The following is a 15,724-nucleotide window of genomic DNA, read 5'->3' on the forward strand; positions in this document are numbered from 1 at the left end:
TTCTTCAAACTACAACAATTTTATTAAGCAGTAATACCAGGATAGAAAAAAAGTCTTTTGTAAATATTTTGAGTCAACATTTGATTTTTTTTAGATCTGACATTTTTTTTTTAAACATCTTTATTGGAGTATAATTGGTTTACATCGCTGTGTTAGTTGATGCTGTATAACAAAGTGAATCAGCTATACGTATACATATATCCCCATATCCCCTCCCTCTTGCGTCTCCCTCCCACCCTCCCTATCCCACCCCTCTAGGTGGTCACAAAGCACTGAGCTGATCTCCCTGTGCTATGCGGCTGCTTCCCACTAGCTATCTATTTTACATTTGGTAGTGTATATATGTCCATGCCACTCTCTCACTTCTTCCCAGCTTATCCTTCCCCCTCCCTGTGTCCTCAAGTCCATTCTCTACGTCTGCGGAGGTCTGACATTCTTTTTATTTGTTTTCACGTATTAATCTACTTTTCTCTTTTCATAAGCAAATTTTCATTCCTTTCAAGTCACACACTCATGTATGGCTTTGGTTTCTTTCATTTCTCTATTTCATCCTTATATGCTACATCAGAACATTATACAAAAGTAGCAACTTGTGAAATGAAATTTGATTTTTCATTGTTTTGTTTTTCCGTACATTCAGTTATTTTTTCATTTCCAATTCCTTCCCCCCCCCACCTCTGCCTCTCCCCAATTTTTATTCCATTTCCTCAGAAGGAAACAAACATTTATTAGCCAAGCTCTTTGCCTTTCACCTTTACAGAGAAGAAAATGCTGGCCTAGAGAAGTTGTGTAATTTGCCTAAGGTCACATTGATAATGGATGAGCCGTTTTAAATACACCATCTGCCTGACTCTAAAACCTTCTCTTCTTAAGTATGCCTTGTTTATCCCTTTGTAGGCATTCTTCAATTCTGTTCATGCTTCCCACTCTTCTTCGCTTCTCTTGCCTCTTCTTTTTTTCTTTTTCTTCCCTCTTCTTTGGCAGCAGTTTTTCTGTATGAGTTTTCCTTCCAACATATGCTTTCCCAGCTTTCTCTCACAACCTCTCAAACTCTCTACCTTTTCTCCTCAGTCGCAGAGTTGTTTTTCTTCTAGTGAGAAAGCAGAAGTGGTACCAAAAAATGATTGCATTTTTTGATTAAATGTCTTAAAATTGTTTATATCTCCTGGCCTTGTAATTTTTAATTTATTCTAAGGAAATAACTGGAGTTGTATGCAAAATGTACATACAAGAAAGAAAACCCAAGCATTATTTGTAGTTTTTAAAAATTAGAATAATTTTAACGCCTAACAGTAGGGTTAAACATGGGTTAAATAAACCCTAGAAGATATATAATGGACTATTACAGAGTTAAGTGAGGTAATGAATACGTAATGACATAGAAAAATGGTCATCGTATGTTATTTAAAAAAATTAGTTTATTATGAAAGCTCATTTATTATAAAGTTACCCTTCATACAAAAGAGATTTAAAATGTACATATTTATGGCTTCCCTGGTGGCGCAGTGGTTAAGAAACCTCCTGCCAATGCAGGGGGCACGGGTTTGATCCCTGGTCCAGGAAGATCCCACATGCCGCGGAGCCACTAAGCCCGTGTGCCACAACTACTGAGTCTGCGCGCCTAGAGCCCGTGTTCCGCAGCAAGAGAAGCCACCGCAATGAGAAGCCCGAGGGCACCGCAACAATGAGTAGCCCCTGCTAGCTGAAACTAGAGAAAGCCCGTGCACAGCAACGAAGACCCAATGCAGCCAAAAATAAATAAATAAAATAAATAAATTTATAAAATGTACATATTTAATTTAAAAAAAATGAATACCTATGTGTCTACCACTCACTTATTAAAATGAACATTACCAGTTTCTTTAAATCCCCCTATACGACACTATATGATGGTAAGTACAAGAAACAAAGTAACATCTTAGAAATAGTATATAAAAATGCTAATAGTCGGGGCTTCCCTGGTATCGCAGTGGTTGAGAGTCCGCCTGCCGATGCAGGGGACACGGGTTTGTGCCCCAGTCCAGGAAGATCCCACATGCCGCGGAGCGGCTGGGCCCGTGAGCCGTGGCCGCTGAGCCTGCGCGTCCGGAGCCTGTGCTCCGCAACGGGAGAGGCCACAACAGTGAGAGGGCCGCGTACCAAAAAAAAAAAAAAAAAATTGCTAATAGTACGTTCAGTATAACTTAAGTTTAGTGAAAAAAATATATGCGTAGTAGAAGACTGAAGACATACATATACACTAAAACATTAGCAATTGTTACCTCAGTCTAATGGCATTGTGGGTGAATTTAATTTTTTTAATTTCTAATATTTTATTTCATTCTTTTTTAATGAAAATTATCAGATTTATAATAAAAATACACAATAAATGTTATATATACATATAAATTTATTATCATTATGTTATTTGGTGAAAAGGGTAGACTGAAAAGTCAAGAAAATTCTTTTTTCCTTTGAGGCTGGGAAGAGAATATCAGAGACTGGAAAGTAAAAGGATTGTTTATAATTCACCATTAAACACAAAGGTTTTTAAATATCATTCTTTATCAGTATAACAATACTAATTCCCTTTAGGCACAAGTTCTGTACTACGTGACTGGTGTAAAAGAAGCACAAGTGTGTAAGTGTCCCAGGTATTTGGAGTAGACAGAGGAGAAGTTCTTCTCCAGTTGCTGCGGTCAAAGACCTTATCAAGCAGGAAGGCGTTTTTTGGACTTTAAAGGGTGCAGAAGATTTAGATCAGCATTGTCAAACTCTTTGGCCTTAGGACTCCTTAATAATACTCTTCAAAATTATTGAGGACCTCAATGGGCTTTTGTTTATGTGAGATGTATCTATCCATATTTCTCATATTACAAATTAAAATCAAGAAAATTTAAAATATTTATCAATATATTTTAAAATAAATTACACATTAATATAAATAATATAATTTTTATGAAAAATATATTTTCCCAAAAAAACCATTTAGTGGGGAAAATGATAATGTTTTACATTTTGCATTTTAATATTTGGCTTAATAGAAGATAGCTGGATTCTCTTATCTGCTCTATTGTGATATCACATGTCATATGGCCTCTGGAAAACTCCATCGTACACTCGTGAGAGAATGAGAGTGGAAAGGGAAACAGCATCTTAGTATTATTATGAACATAGTGTTGATGTCTTGGCCCCCCTGGGAACCATTCTGAGAATTATTGATTAAAATAAACTGAGGGCAAAATAGAGGGATGGCATAATCTCAGAGGTGAGAAAGCATAAAGCATATCAGAGGGAGTAAACAGACCAATCTGTTTGCTGTGAAAGATTATATGGGGGGGAGTGCGAGAGATAGGGTTAGAAATGTAGGCTGGGGGAATCATGTTATGTCAATTTAAAAATACCAACTTTCTTATTTATGACTGTAGTTGCTGACTTCTACTTTTGGCTTCAGAAAGCTTCAGGAGGGACTTCCCTGGTGGTGCAGTGGGTAAGACTCTGTGCTCCCAGTGCAGGGGGCCCGGGTTCTATCCCTGGTCAGGGAACTAGATCCCACATGCATGCCGCAACTAAGAGTTCACATGCCACAACTAAGGAGTCGTGTGCTGCAACTAAGGAGCTGGCGAGCCGCAACTAAGGAGCCCTGGAGCAGCAAGTAAGGAGCCTGCCTGCCACAACTAAGGAGCCCGTGAGCCGCAACTAAGACCTGGTGCAACCAAATAAATCTTAAAAAAGAAAGAAAGCTCCAGGAGAGGGGTGATAAAAGAGAAAAGTATAATGGCAGTATTCCTATTGAATTACTGGTTGCTTTTTCATTCAATTTATTTAGTGTCTGCTACATTTCAAGCACCAAGTTAAGAACTAGTGATACAAAGATGATAATGACACAATCTCTACTCTTTAAAAGCTCTCAATTAAGTGGGAAATTCAGATATTAAAAATAAATAATCCATTCTTTAAACTGGAGGAACAGAGAAAAGAGGACAGGTGACTCTGCGAGGTGTGATGAACAGGTTGTGAGATGGACAGGAAGTCTTAAAGGGTTGAAGCCCAAGATACCAACAACCAGTCATATCTAACCACGGTGAAAAATACTAGGAGTATAGCATTGACAAATACAGAACTAGAATTAATACAATAGATATGAGGAGATGGTCAAATAGTAGTATAGAATAATTTCCTGAATATATCTTCTCTTTTGGAAAGTACAAGTGTACAAAATCTCTTTCCCCTAAATCCCTGCAGAATCTTTCCACTGCCAGGCCTGGGAGACACCATCAATTAACTTACTGTCTCTCTTCTCTTCATTTGCATCACGTTTTTCAGTATTTTTGCTCTCCTCTGTGACCAGTAACTAGAGTGAAGGGGAGGAAGAAATTTAGATAATTACAACAGCTTTAAACCAAGTACTGGAGAACACCTTTGCTTGCCCATATAATTATGATTAAATAAATAAGTAAAGAACCTGTCTCCCAGCACCACCTGCAGGGGATGAAGAAGTCTGCAACAGGATTTACTACTTCTCTGCCAGAGTATCTTCAATCCAACATTCCTTTATTGAGCATCTACTAAGAGACTGATTTTAGTAGCTGAGGAGAACACAAAGATCAGTAAGAGACCATCCACTCACATTCTAAGGAACATTATTAGAACTTTTCATGGTGACCAGAGTAGCTTGGAAGAAACTGATTAAGAGAATCAGGTTTCTTTTGTGCAAATTGAATAGTAAAGCAACTACTACATTGCCTTTTTATACCCTCCATTGATAGAAACCGAGAACGAAGGTGATTTCACAGGTTTAAGTAGTGAAGTAATAAAGTCTGTTTTTGAGGCTTCAAGGCTGTTGAGCTTGTAATATGATGAGAAAGGCCTGTGTTGTATACCATTTTATGTGGGCCAGTTAAGGTTGTTCATTTTCTGATTTAAGGCTATCCCCAGACAACTGTCTTACAGGATGGTTCTCTGCTGGTCATAAGAGAGATCAGATGGAAGAAGATACGTGGCTTAATAGAAATCCATAAGCACCTATTTGAAATAAACTCAGAGTGTATACTAGTAAGAGCCTTTTACTTTCCTTATCAAATCATGTCCTAGAAGCTAGGAAGAATGAGGTTTCCAAAAGTTCCTAGCCTTCGATAGTCTTACAAACAAGTACGGAATGTTTTTCTGATTTCTGGCATTTAAAATAGAAGCAGAATGCACCGTATACACAAGGGGCAAAATAGATGAAAGGAGAGTTCATTACACTTTTCGAGCAAAGAAAGACCTCTGTTGGGTGAGTGATATAGAATATGAAAAATGCTGATCTGCAGGATGGTTTTCAGTGTTTTTGTCTAGATTTGGAGTCTTCCTATATATACAGACAGGATTTTTAGGGGGAGCAGCCAGTCAGCTATGACCCCTATCACCCGTCCCACAGCCCTAGGAAAATGCATACATGACTTTGGGTAGTCATATTCTGGTCTTTTCAGCTTCTTTGGACCAGGCATTTGAACCAATGCAGATTAAGTCCTGAATCAACTCTCCCAATTATACCCCTTTCTAAAACCACACCACAAGTTATAAAAGCAATGGCATGGTCTGGTAAGTAAAATAATAATTGTCAGAGGTAAGGGGAATCTTGGTATCATACAGTCCAGTATTTCTCAGAGTGTGAGTCCTCCATCTGCTGAAGAATTTCTTGCTTATTACAAATGCAGATTTGGGCTCTACATTAAACCTAATCAATTTCAGTCCTTAAGGATGATTAATGTTTGGGAGCCACTCATCTATTCAAACTTCTTCATATGACAGTTGGGGAAATAATATCAGAGAAGTGAAGTGATTTAATCAAAGTGACAGAGCCAGCCAAAGGCAGAAACCGGATTCAAACTCAAATCTTTTGACTCCCATGTTAGAAGTCTTTCAAATAATAAGTAGTTTGTATTTATTTGTAAATTCCCAATAGTCCTCAGTGAAAAGGGAATTTGAGTTCTTTGTTCCTTGATATCCCCCCAAATTTAATAATTTATCATTAGTGGGTTCCCAGTACTTGCTAAGCAAGCTGTTGCCTTGAAATTTTGGGAATATCAATTATAGAAGCTTGTGGACAAAATTATTTTATCTTGTTACCGTTCCATTCACCATCACAATAAAACAAGCAAGATAATTTATCAACAAGGACATATACTCATTTTTCTCAAATCACAGGAGACAACAGTAAAAGGTAAACGGAAAACCCTGCTACTACTGTTAAATAAGAATATCCCACTCTCTGTAACAACATACCATATGGTATTTCCCTACCTTGTTCAGTATTTAACCTAACAATTTATTGCTAGGAGTCTTGGCAGCAAGCTGTGCAAGTTGAAGTGGAATCTGATTGAGGTGAGTTAATTAATGTGGTGGCAGCTTGGAATGTTGTCCAGCTGCCAGTGAGAATTATGTATGTTTGCCTTTGGCCCAAGTGTGAAATGGCTGGCTATTGATTTCAGAAGTGTGAGTGTGATTTTTATATCTCACACGAATGAATACATTTTTTGTATCCTACACATTTGGGGAAATGCTAAAATTTATTGGGTAATGTTATTTACCACTTGTGTGGCAGGAAGAGAAAGGTGGGATTTTGCCCCAGAGTTGACTCTGCATCTGTAGAAAAAGCAAAAGCAGGTGGCAAATAAATCTATGAGCAGGTAAATAAGCCATCTGAAAATTAGCTCATCTGGGCTAATGTTTTCAGGAATAACTTTAAAAAGGAGGTAAGCAAGATTTGAACCAGAAAAGAATAGCTCTTGTAATGATGAAAGGATCCTGAAAGTAGAAAACACAATGTTAAACTTCCCTTGAAAGAAATGGTTTTTGGATTTACTATTGAATTACATTTAGAATTTTAATTTTCTCTTCACCAAACACAACCCTCTATTGAAGACATCATCTCTCTATGCAGTCTTCCGTCCTATCAATAACTGATGATAGTGATTCCTGTGAAGTGTTTTTTTTTTTTTTGGTGGTACGCGGGCCTCTCACCGCTGTGGCCTCTCCCGTTGTGGAGCACAGGCTCCGGATGCGCAGGCCCAGCGGCCACGGCCCACGGGTCCAGCCGCCCCGCAGCATGCGGGATCCTCCCGGACCAGGGCACGAACCCGCGTCCCCCGCATCGGCAGGCGGACTCTCAACCACTGCGCCACCAGGGAAGCCCCCCGGGAAGCCCCCCGGGAAGCCCCCCTGGGAAGTGTTTTTAATGTTAAAGGTACTATGTAGTTTTGAACTAGTTGTTACTGATATGGGCAGGGGTTCTCCAGATCAAGTAGTCAGTAACTAACACTAAACAAACACAGTTCAAAATACATTTGAAGGGAGTCAAATATTATTGTTTCCCTACCATGTTTTTAATGTAAAAATACCATTAAGATAAAAGGTCTTGACAAAAGTTTACTTTAGTAGATTAAGGTAATGGATACTTAAAAATTTAATGTATACACACATTTCTTTCTTTTATGCCACCATTTGGAACAAATCTAAAATACGCTGAAACTGGGGCTTTCCTGGTGGCCCAGTGGTTAAGAATCCGCCTGCCAATGCAGGGGACACGGGTTCGAGCCCTGGTCCGGGAAGATCCCACATGCCACAGAGCAACTAAGCCCGTGCACCACAACTACTGAACCTGTGCTCTAGAGCCCGTGAGCCACAACTACTGAGCCCACATGCCACAACTACTGAAGTCCATGCGCCTAGAGCCTGTGCTCCACAACAAGAGAAGCCACTGCAATGAGAAGCCCGTGCACCGCAAGGAAGAGTAACCCCCACCCGCCTCAGCCAGAGAAAAGCCCGTGCGCAGCAACAAAGACCCAATGCAGCCTAAATAAATAAATAAATAAATAAAAATAAAATACACTAAAACTAAAGGAAACGGCAGGCAGGAGATGTAAGAGCAAATAATATGAAGAAAAGGTTGCAAACCTAACGAAACAAGTAATACCAGAACTCCTTTTTGATGATAAAAAATTTCCTTAAATTTTGATGTTGCCATGAGAATATTAATAAAACTTAAAAGTGTTCACACTTTGGAAGATACTAAATGAAATTAGTTTATCAGGTAAAAATCTAGCAAAAATAGTATTTTAAAGGTAGAAATGTATAGAAAAAAATGCAATGCAGTTCTTACCTCCTAAAAGCTTTAAGAAAATATGATGATAGCTTTCAAAACTTTTATTCAGATAACTGAGAGGTACTGGAGGTTTGGACTTCATTTTATTGGAAGTTGGAGAAAGGTAATTTTTTTGGTCCCATGCTAACTAATAGAATATGATGTTTTCTTTTTCCCCAAGGGTATTTAATGTCATATTATTTATGATGTGTTTTTTTCTATGCTGAAAATTTTTAGTAATAGAAGAAATTATTATAATTATATATAAAACTATAGTTATTGCCTGGTTACTTAATTCTTTTCTTTATTAGATATGGCAGTTTCAAATATGAGAAAGACATTTTATGCCTACCTTTCACATAAAAAGTCATAAAGAAAACCCTGGTAAGTATTGTACTCTTCAGATTATAGGTTTATCATATCCTTGACTTTTCAGGCTAAAGTAATCCTCAGAATCTTGTTTTAGATTATATTGCTGTCAGAATGAATAAGAAATCAAACATTTTAATCTAATGTACACCTACTGGCCATCTCATAAAGTCGGACTTATCACAGATAACTGGCCTGAGACTGAACTTTTATAAATTATTTAGTTGTTATTGAAAACATTTTTTTAATTCAGCTTGGCATAGGTTTCTTCAGACAAAATGTTTTCCCCTTAAAATTTTCTGATGTTTATGGTATGTTTACAAGTACGTAATGACTGTGAAAGATGCCCTTACACAAAATTACCCTAAATTTGATGATTATTCTCATATAAACTTTACATTAACATAGCTAATGCGTTAAATAATTTCGGTGAAGAGCTAAGTTTTTTTAAATGTGGGGTTTTTTTAAAAGAAAAATCAGGACCATTTAATATTAATGAAAGATCCTCAAATAATTCTAACATCAGGTGATTAAAATACATTATATGTATTTATACATTATATAAATCTGGAAAATATGAACAAAAATCTAAATAAAGTAGTATAGAATTATGAACTAAAGCATAAAATAAATATCCTATACAACATACTGACTTTAATAAATAATTGAATGAATGAGTAAATTAATGAGGGAGAAAAGACAAATCTCACTTGCAGAAGAACTTGCAGAAGAACAAATCTCACCTGCAGAAGAACATATAATGTATAAAATACATTATATGTTTTCAAAATACTACAGCAAAAATTATGCACCTTCTATGTACAAAATGATACATCAATGGGGGATGATATAAGTTTAAATAAAATTTATTCTGTGGCATAGTGAGGTAATTTATAAGAAGCTTTCATTGTCTCTAGGTAATGAGTCCTGCCTTCACTTTGCACAACTTCATAAGTTCTGTGTGATAACATTTGAGTTACTATAATGAAATGGTCAGTTTTTAAAAAATTATTTTAATTTTAGTGAACTTGATGTTTTCTTAAGCATTACAAAGTCATTTGAATGCTTCTTCATTTTCCCATGTGCTCTTTTCAGATATAACTGGGTTAGTACAGTAATAGAATCATGGGTTCATAGAACTTTAGACTCTAAAGAGACTTAAATGTCCCTCAGTCTGTGAAATATAAGGTGAGTTAACTAATATCCAGAGATTTAAAGTGACTTACTGCAATCATGAAGCAGATCATGGGTAGAGTCAGGCTAGGGACTCAGATCTGTAAGTTTGATATGCTTCCATCTGCATTAATTACTGTCCTAAGTAAGAATATGACTATAACTATATATGTGTATAATTTTTAAGAACAGTTTTAGGTTTATAAGAAAATTCTGAAGATAGTTCAGAGGGTTCTCATACCTCACACCCAGTCTCTCTATTATTAATATCATACATTAGTATGGTTACATTTGTTATAATCAATGAACAATCATTATCATTAATTAAAGTCCATACATTTTCCAATTTCCTTACTTTTTACCTGATGTCCTTTTCCTGTTTCAGTATCCCATCCAGGATTCCACATTACATTTTGTTGTCACGTCTCCTAATGCTCCTCTTGGCTATGAGTTTCTCAGACTTTCCTTGTTTTCAATGACCTTGACAGTTTTGAGGAGTATTGTCAGGTATTTTGTAGAATGCTCCTCAGTTGGGATTTGTCTGATGTTTTCTCATGATTATGTTGGTTATGGGTTTTCAGAAGAAAGACTACAGAGGTAAAATGCCATTTTCATCAGTCTTATCAAGGGTACATACTATCAACATGACCTATCACTGTTGGTGTTGACCTTAATCAGCTGGTAGTGGCTTTCAGGTTTTTCCACCGTAAAGTTACTCTCCCCCACCCTTTTTCACCTTTTCATACTGTACTCTTTGAAAGAATTCACTATGTTCAGCCCTCACTTAAGGAGTGAGAAGTTATGCTCCATCTCCTTGGGTATGTGTATAAGTTGTTTGGAGTTCTTCTGCAAGTGAGATTTGTCTTTTCTCCCTCATTAATTTACTCATTCATTCAATTATTTATTAAAGTCAGTATGTTGTATAGGATATTTATTTTATGCTTTAGTTCATAATTCTATACTACTTTATTTAGATTTTTGTTCATATTTTCCAGATTTGGCCATTGGGAGCTCTTGCAGTTGGCTCCTATGTCCTTTTGACATACCCCTATTACTCTGTGTGTGTGTGTGTGTGTGTGTGTGTGTGTGTTTGTGTGTATCACTTCCTTAATATCTGGCACTACAGGATGCTCCAGGCTCATCTTGTATATTCCCTGCCAGAGTCCTAAAACTAGCCAGGTCTCCAAGGAGCTCTGGGTCCTTTTATCGGAGAATGGTGTTAGAGAATAAGAGGTAGGCACTAGGTGTGATCATTGCTACTGGTGTGTCATTGCATCTATATCCTCTCAACTGGCAAAGCAAGGAAGTAATTGTACACGTACATACACATATCTATAAATACTTGTGTAACCAACTGCATCTATATTAAGGTAAACGTGGGTACATATTGATGTCTTTAATTCAGTATATATTTTTAAAAGGTCTTTTATTAGTTTTATATTATAAATGTAAAGTATATTCTTTTTTGAGGTGAAATTTACATAGCATAAAATTAACCATTTTAAAGTGTACAGTTCAGTGACACAGTCTTGCAACCACCACCTCTATTCAGTTCAGCAACTTTTTCATCATTCTGAAGGAAAACCTCATACTCATTGAGCAGTGCCTTCTCATTCCTCTCTCTCTCAGCCCCTGTCAACCACTAGTCTGCTTTCTGTCTCTACGGATATACCTATTCTGAATATTTATTATAAACCAAACCATATAATATGTGACCTTTTGTGTTCTTTCACTTAGCATAATGTTTTTGAGGCCCAACCATGTTGTAGCATGTATCAGAACATCATTCTTTCTTATGACTGAATAATATTTCATTGTATGTATATACCACATTTTGTTTATTCATTCATACGTTGATGGGCATTTGGGTTGCTTCCATCTTTTGGCTATTGTGAATAATACTGCTATGATATATCATAGTAGCAGAATATAGTTTCTGTTTGAATCTCTGTTTTAAATTCTTTGGGGGTATCTACCTAGAGGTGGAATTAATGAATCATATGGTAATTCTATGTTTAATTTTTTTAAAAAGTTACCATACTCTTTTCCACAGCAACTGCACCATTTTACATTACCACCAGCAATGTGTGAGGGTTCCAATTTCTCCATATCCTCATCAATACTTATTTTCCCTTTTTAAAATTATAGCTATCCTAATTGGTGTGAAGTGGCATCTGATTATGTTTTTGATTTATATTTCCCTAATGACTAATGATATTGAACATCTTTTCATGTGCTTACCGGCCATTTGTATGTCTTCTTTGGAGAAATGTCTTTTCAATTTCTTTGCACATTTACAAATTGACTTGTTGGTCTTTTTGTTATGTTGTAAGAGTTCTTTATACATCCTGGATATTAAATCCTATCAGATATATTATTTACAAATATTTTCACCTAGTCTATAGGTTGCCTTTTGACTCTCTTTATAGTGTTCTTTTCTGCACAAAAGTTTTAAATTTTAATGAAATTCCATTTATGTTTTTTTTTTTTTGCCTGTGCTTTTGGTGTCATTTAAGAAACCCTTGTCAATTCCAAGGCCATGTAGATTTGCCTCTGTGTTTTCTATGAGTTTTATAGTTTAGCTCTTAAATTTAAATCTTTGATCCATTTTGAGCTAATGTTTGTTGTGTGAGATAAGGGGCTAAAGCCATTCATTTGCATGTGGATATTGAGTTTTCCCAGCATCATTTGTTGAAGAGATTATTCTTTCTCCATTGAGTGGTCTTGACATGCTTGTCAAAAATCAATTAACCACAGATGTGAGAGTTTGTTTCTGGGCTCTCTGGTCTATGTGTCGTCCTGATGCCAGTACCACACTGTTTTGATTACTTGTAGCTTTGAAATCAGGAAGTGAGAGACCTCCAACTATTTTTTTCAAGATTGCTTTGGCTGTTTGGGGTAACTTGAAATTTCTTATGAATTTTAGGATGGGTTTTTCATTTCTGCAAAAATGCCATGGAATTTTGATAGGTATTACATTGAATCTGTATATTGCTTTGGGTGGTATTATCATCTTAATAATATTAACAATAATAATATTTCCATTCATGAACACCTGCTTTTGCTTTCTTACAGCATGTAATTATTCTGTCTTCTTGATCAATTGACCCTTGTATCAATATATACTGTTCATCTTTGTCTCATAACAATTTTTGACTTAAAGTCTATTTTGTCTGATGTTAATCCAGCCATCCAAGCTCTCTTTTAGTTACCATTTGCGTATAATATTTCTTTCCACCTTTTCATTTTTCAATCTATTTGTGTCTGTGGATCTAAGGTAAGTTTCTTGTAGACAACAAATGGTTGGATCACTCTTTTCTTTTTGAAACACATTCTGCCAATCTCTGTCTTTTAATTTGTGAATTTAATCCATTTACATTTAAGGTAATACTGATAAAGATGGATTTACTTCTGTCATTTTCCTATTTGTTTCCTTTATGTTTTATATATATTTTTTGTTCGTTAAAACACAAATACTGCCTTCATTTGTGTCTAAGTGAATTTTTTCTATTGTATCTTTTCATGCCCTTCTTTTTTTTTTTTTTCAGTATATTTTTCGGTTATTTTCATAGTAGTTATCTTGGAGCTTCCAATTAACATCTAAAAGTTTTAACAATCTAGTTTGAATTTATACCCACTTAGCTTCAACAGCATAAAAAAACTCGGTTACTGAACAGCTTTGTCTCCCCATTTTATTTTGTTATTGTCACAGATTATGTCATTATACATTATTGCCTATTAACATATATCTACAAATAGTATATAAATAAATAATTTTATGTATTTTAAATCATATAAGAAACAAAAGAAGAGTAACAAACCAAAAATATCATAATACTGACTTCTACACTTACGTATGTAGTTACCTCTACTGGCATTCTTGCTTTCTTTATATGGCTTTCAGTTATTGTCTAGTGTCCTTTCATTTCCCTGAAGGAGTCCCTTTATTCTTAAAATTTTTTAACATCTTTATTGGAGTATAATTGCTGTACAATGGTGTGTTAGTTTCTGCTGTATAACAAAGTGAATCAGCTATACATATACATATATCCTCATATCTCCTCTCTCTTGCATCTCCCTCCCACCGTCCCTATTCCACCCCTCTAGGTGGACACAAAGCACTGAGCTGATCTCCCTGTGCTATGAGGCTGCTTCCCACTAGCTATCTATTTGACATTTGGTAGTGTATATATGTCCATGCCACTCTCTCACTCGAAGGAGTCCCTTTAGCATTTCTTTTTCTTTTTTTAAAAAAAATTATTTATTTATTTTTGGCTACGTTGGGTCTTTGTTGCTGCGCATGGGCTTTTCTCTAGTTGCGGTGAGTGGGGACTACTCTTCGTTGTGGTGTGCAGGCTTCTCATTGCGGTGGCTTCTCTTGTTGCGGAGCATGGGCTCTAGGCACGTGGGCTTCAATACTTGTGGCATGCAGGCTCTAGAGCGCAGGCTCGGTAGTTGTGGCGTATGGGCTTAGTTGTTCTGTGGCATGTGGGATCTTCCTGGACCAGGGCTCGAACCCACATTTTCTGTATTGGCAGGCGGATTCTTAACCACTGTGCCAACAGGGAAGCCCCCTTTAGCATTTCTTAAAGGGCTGGTTTGCTAGCAGTGAACTCCCTCAGCTTTTTTTAAAATCTAGAATGTCTTAATTCCTCCCTAATTTTTGAAGAATAGCTTTTCCAGGTATAGAATTTTTGGGTGACAGTTTTTTTTCCCTTTGAACATTTAAAATATGTTATTCCACTGCCTTCTGGCTACCATGATTTCTGATGACAAATAGGCTGTTAATCTTTTTAAGAAGCTCTTGAACATGTCAAGTCACTTTTCTCTTGCTGCTTGCTGAATCTCTCAGCAAGTTTTTGACAGTTTTATTATAATGTGTCCTGGTGTGAATCTCTTTGACTTTATCCTACTTGTAGTCTGTTGAGCTTCATGGATGTATAGATTCATGTCTTTCATTAAATTTGGGCAGTCTTTGGCCATTATTTCTTCAAAGATTCTTTCTGTCCCTTTTTCTCTTCTGGGACTCTCACGTGATGAATATTTAATGGTGTCCCACAGTCCCTTTGGCTCTGTTAACTTTATTTTTTTCATTCTTTTTCTTTCTGCTCCACAGACTGGATAATTTCCGTTGTCCTATCTTCAAGTTTGCTGATCTTTATTCTGCCTATTCAAGTCTGCTCTTAACCCTTCTAATGAATTTCATTTTAGCTATTGTACTTTTTAGCTCCAGAGTTTCTATTTGGTTTCTTTTTATAATTTCTGTCTCCTTATTGATATTCTCTATCCATATATTGTTCTTCTGCTTTTTTTATTAGTTCTTTGCCCATGGTTTCCTTTAGCTTTTGAGTATATTTAAGATAGCTGACTTACAGTCTCTGCCTAGTATGCCTGGGCTGCCTCAGGGAATGTTTCTGTTACCTTTTTCCTTTGAATGGGCCATACTTTACTGTTTCTTTGTATACCTTGTGATTTTTTTTGTGTCAAAAAGTGAACATTTTGATATTATAACTCTGGAAAGCAGATTCTCCTCCCTCCCCAGAGTTTGCTGTTGTGGCTTGTTGATGACTACAATCATCCATTTCTCTAGTGACATTCCCATACTCTTTTTGCAAAGACTATATTTCTTATTTGTGTGTGGTTACTGAATCTCTGTTGCATTATATCAGTGGTCAGTTAGTGACCTGACAGAGATTTCCCTAAGTGCCTGGAGCCAAAAAGAAAAAAAAAAACCTGCCACACTCTCCTTATTTTCTCAGATTGGCTCTGAGCAGAGACAGTCCTTCAGTGCTTGGACAGGCCACCTAATTCTGTCTTAGCTTTTTACTTCCTGCTTGTGCAGACCCTAAAGATCAGCCTTAGAGGTGCAAGCTTAGGGTCCACTCAGGTCTTTTTCTGAGCATGCATTGAGCTCTAGGCATGCATGTTGCATAAAAGAAGTATCAGTACTTCTTTTATTGCTAAATAGTATAACTTTTATTGCTAAATAATACTCCACTATATGGATATAACATATTTTATTTATTTATCCATCAATTGCTGGACATCTGGATTGTTTCCACTTTTTGGCTGTTATGA

The sequence above is a fragment of the Globicephala melas genome, chromosome 17 (assembly GCF_963455315.2).
Source record: "Globicephala melas chromosome 17, mGloMel1.2, whole genome shotgun sequence".
NCBI lineage: Eukaryota > Metazoa > Chordata > Mammalia > Artiodactyla > Delphinidae > Globicephala > Globicephala melas.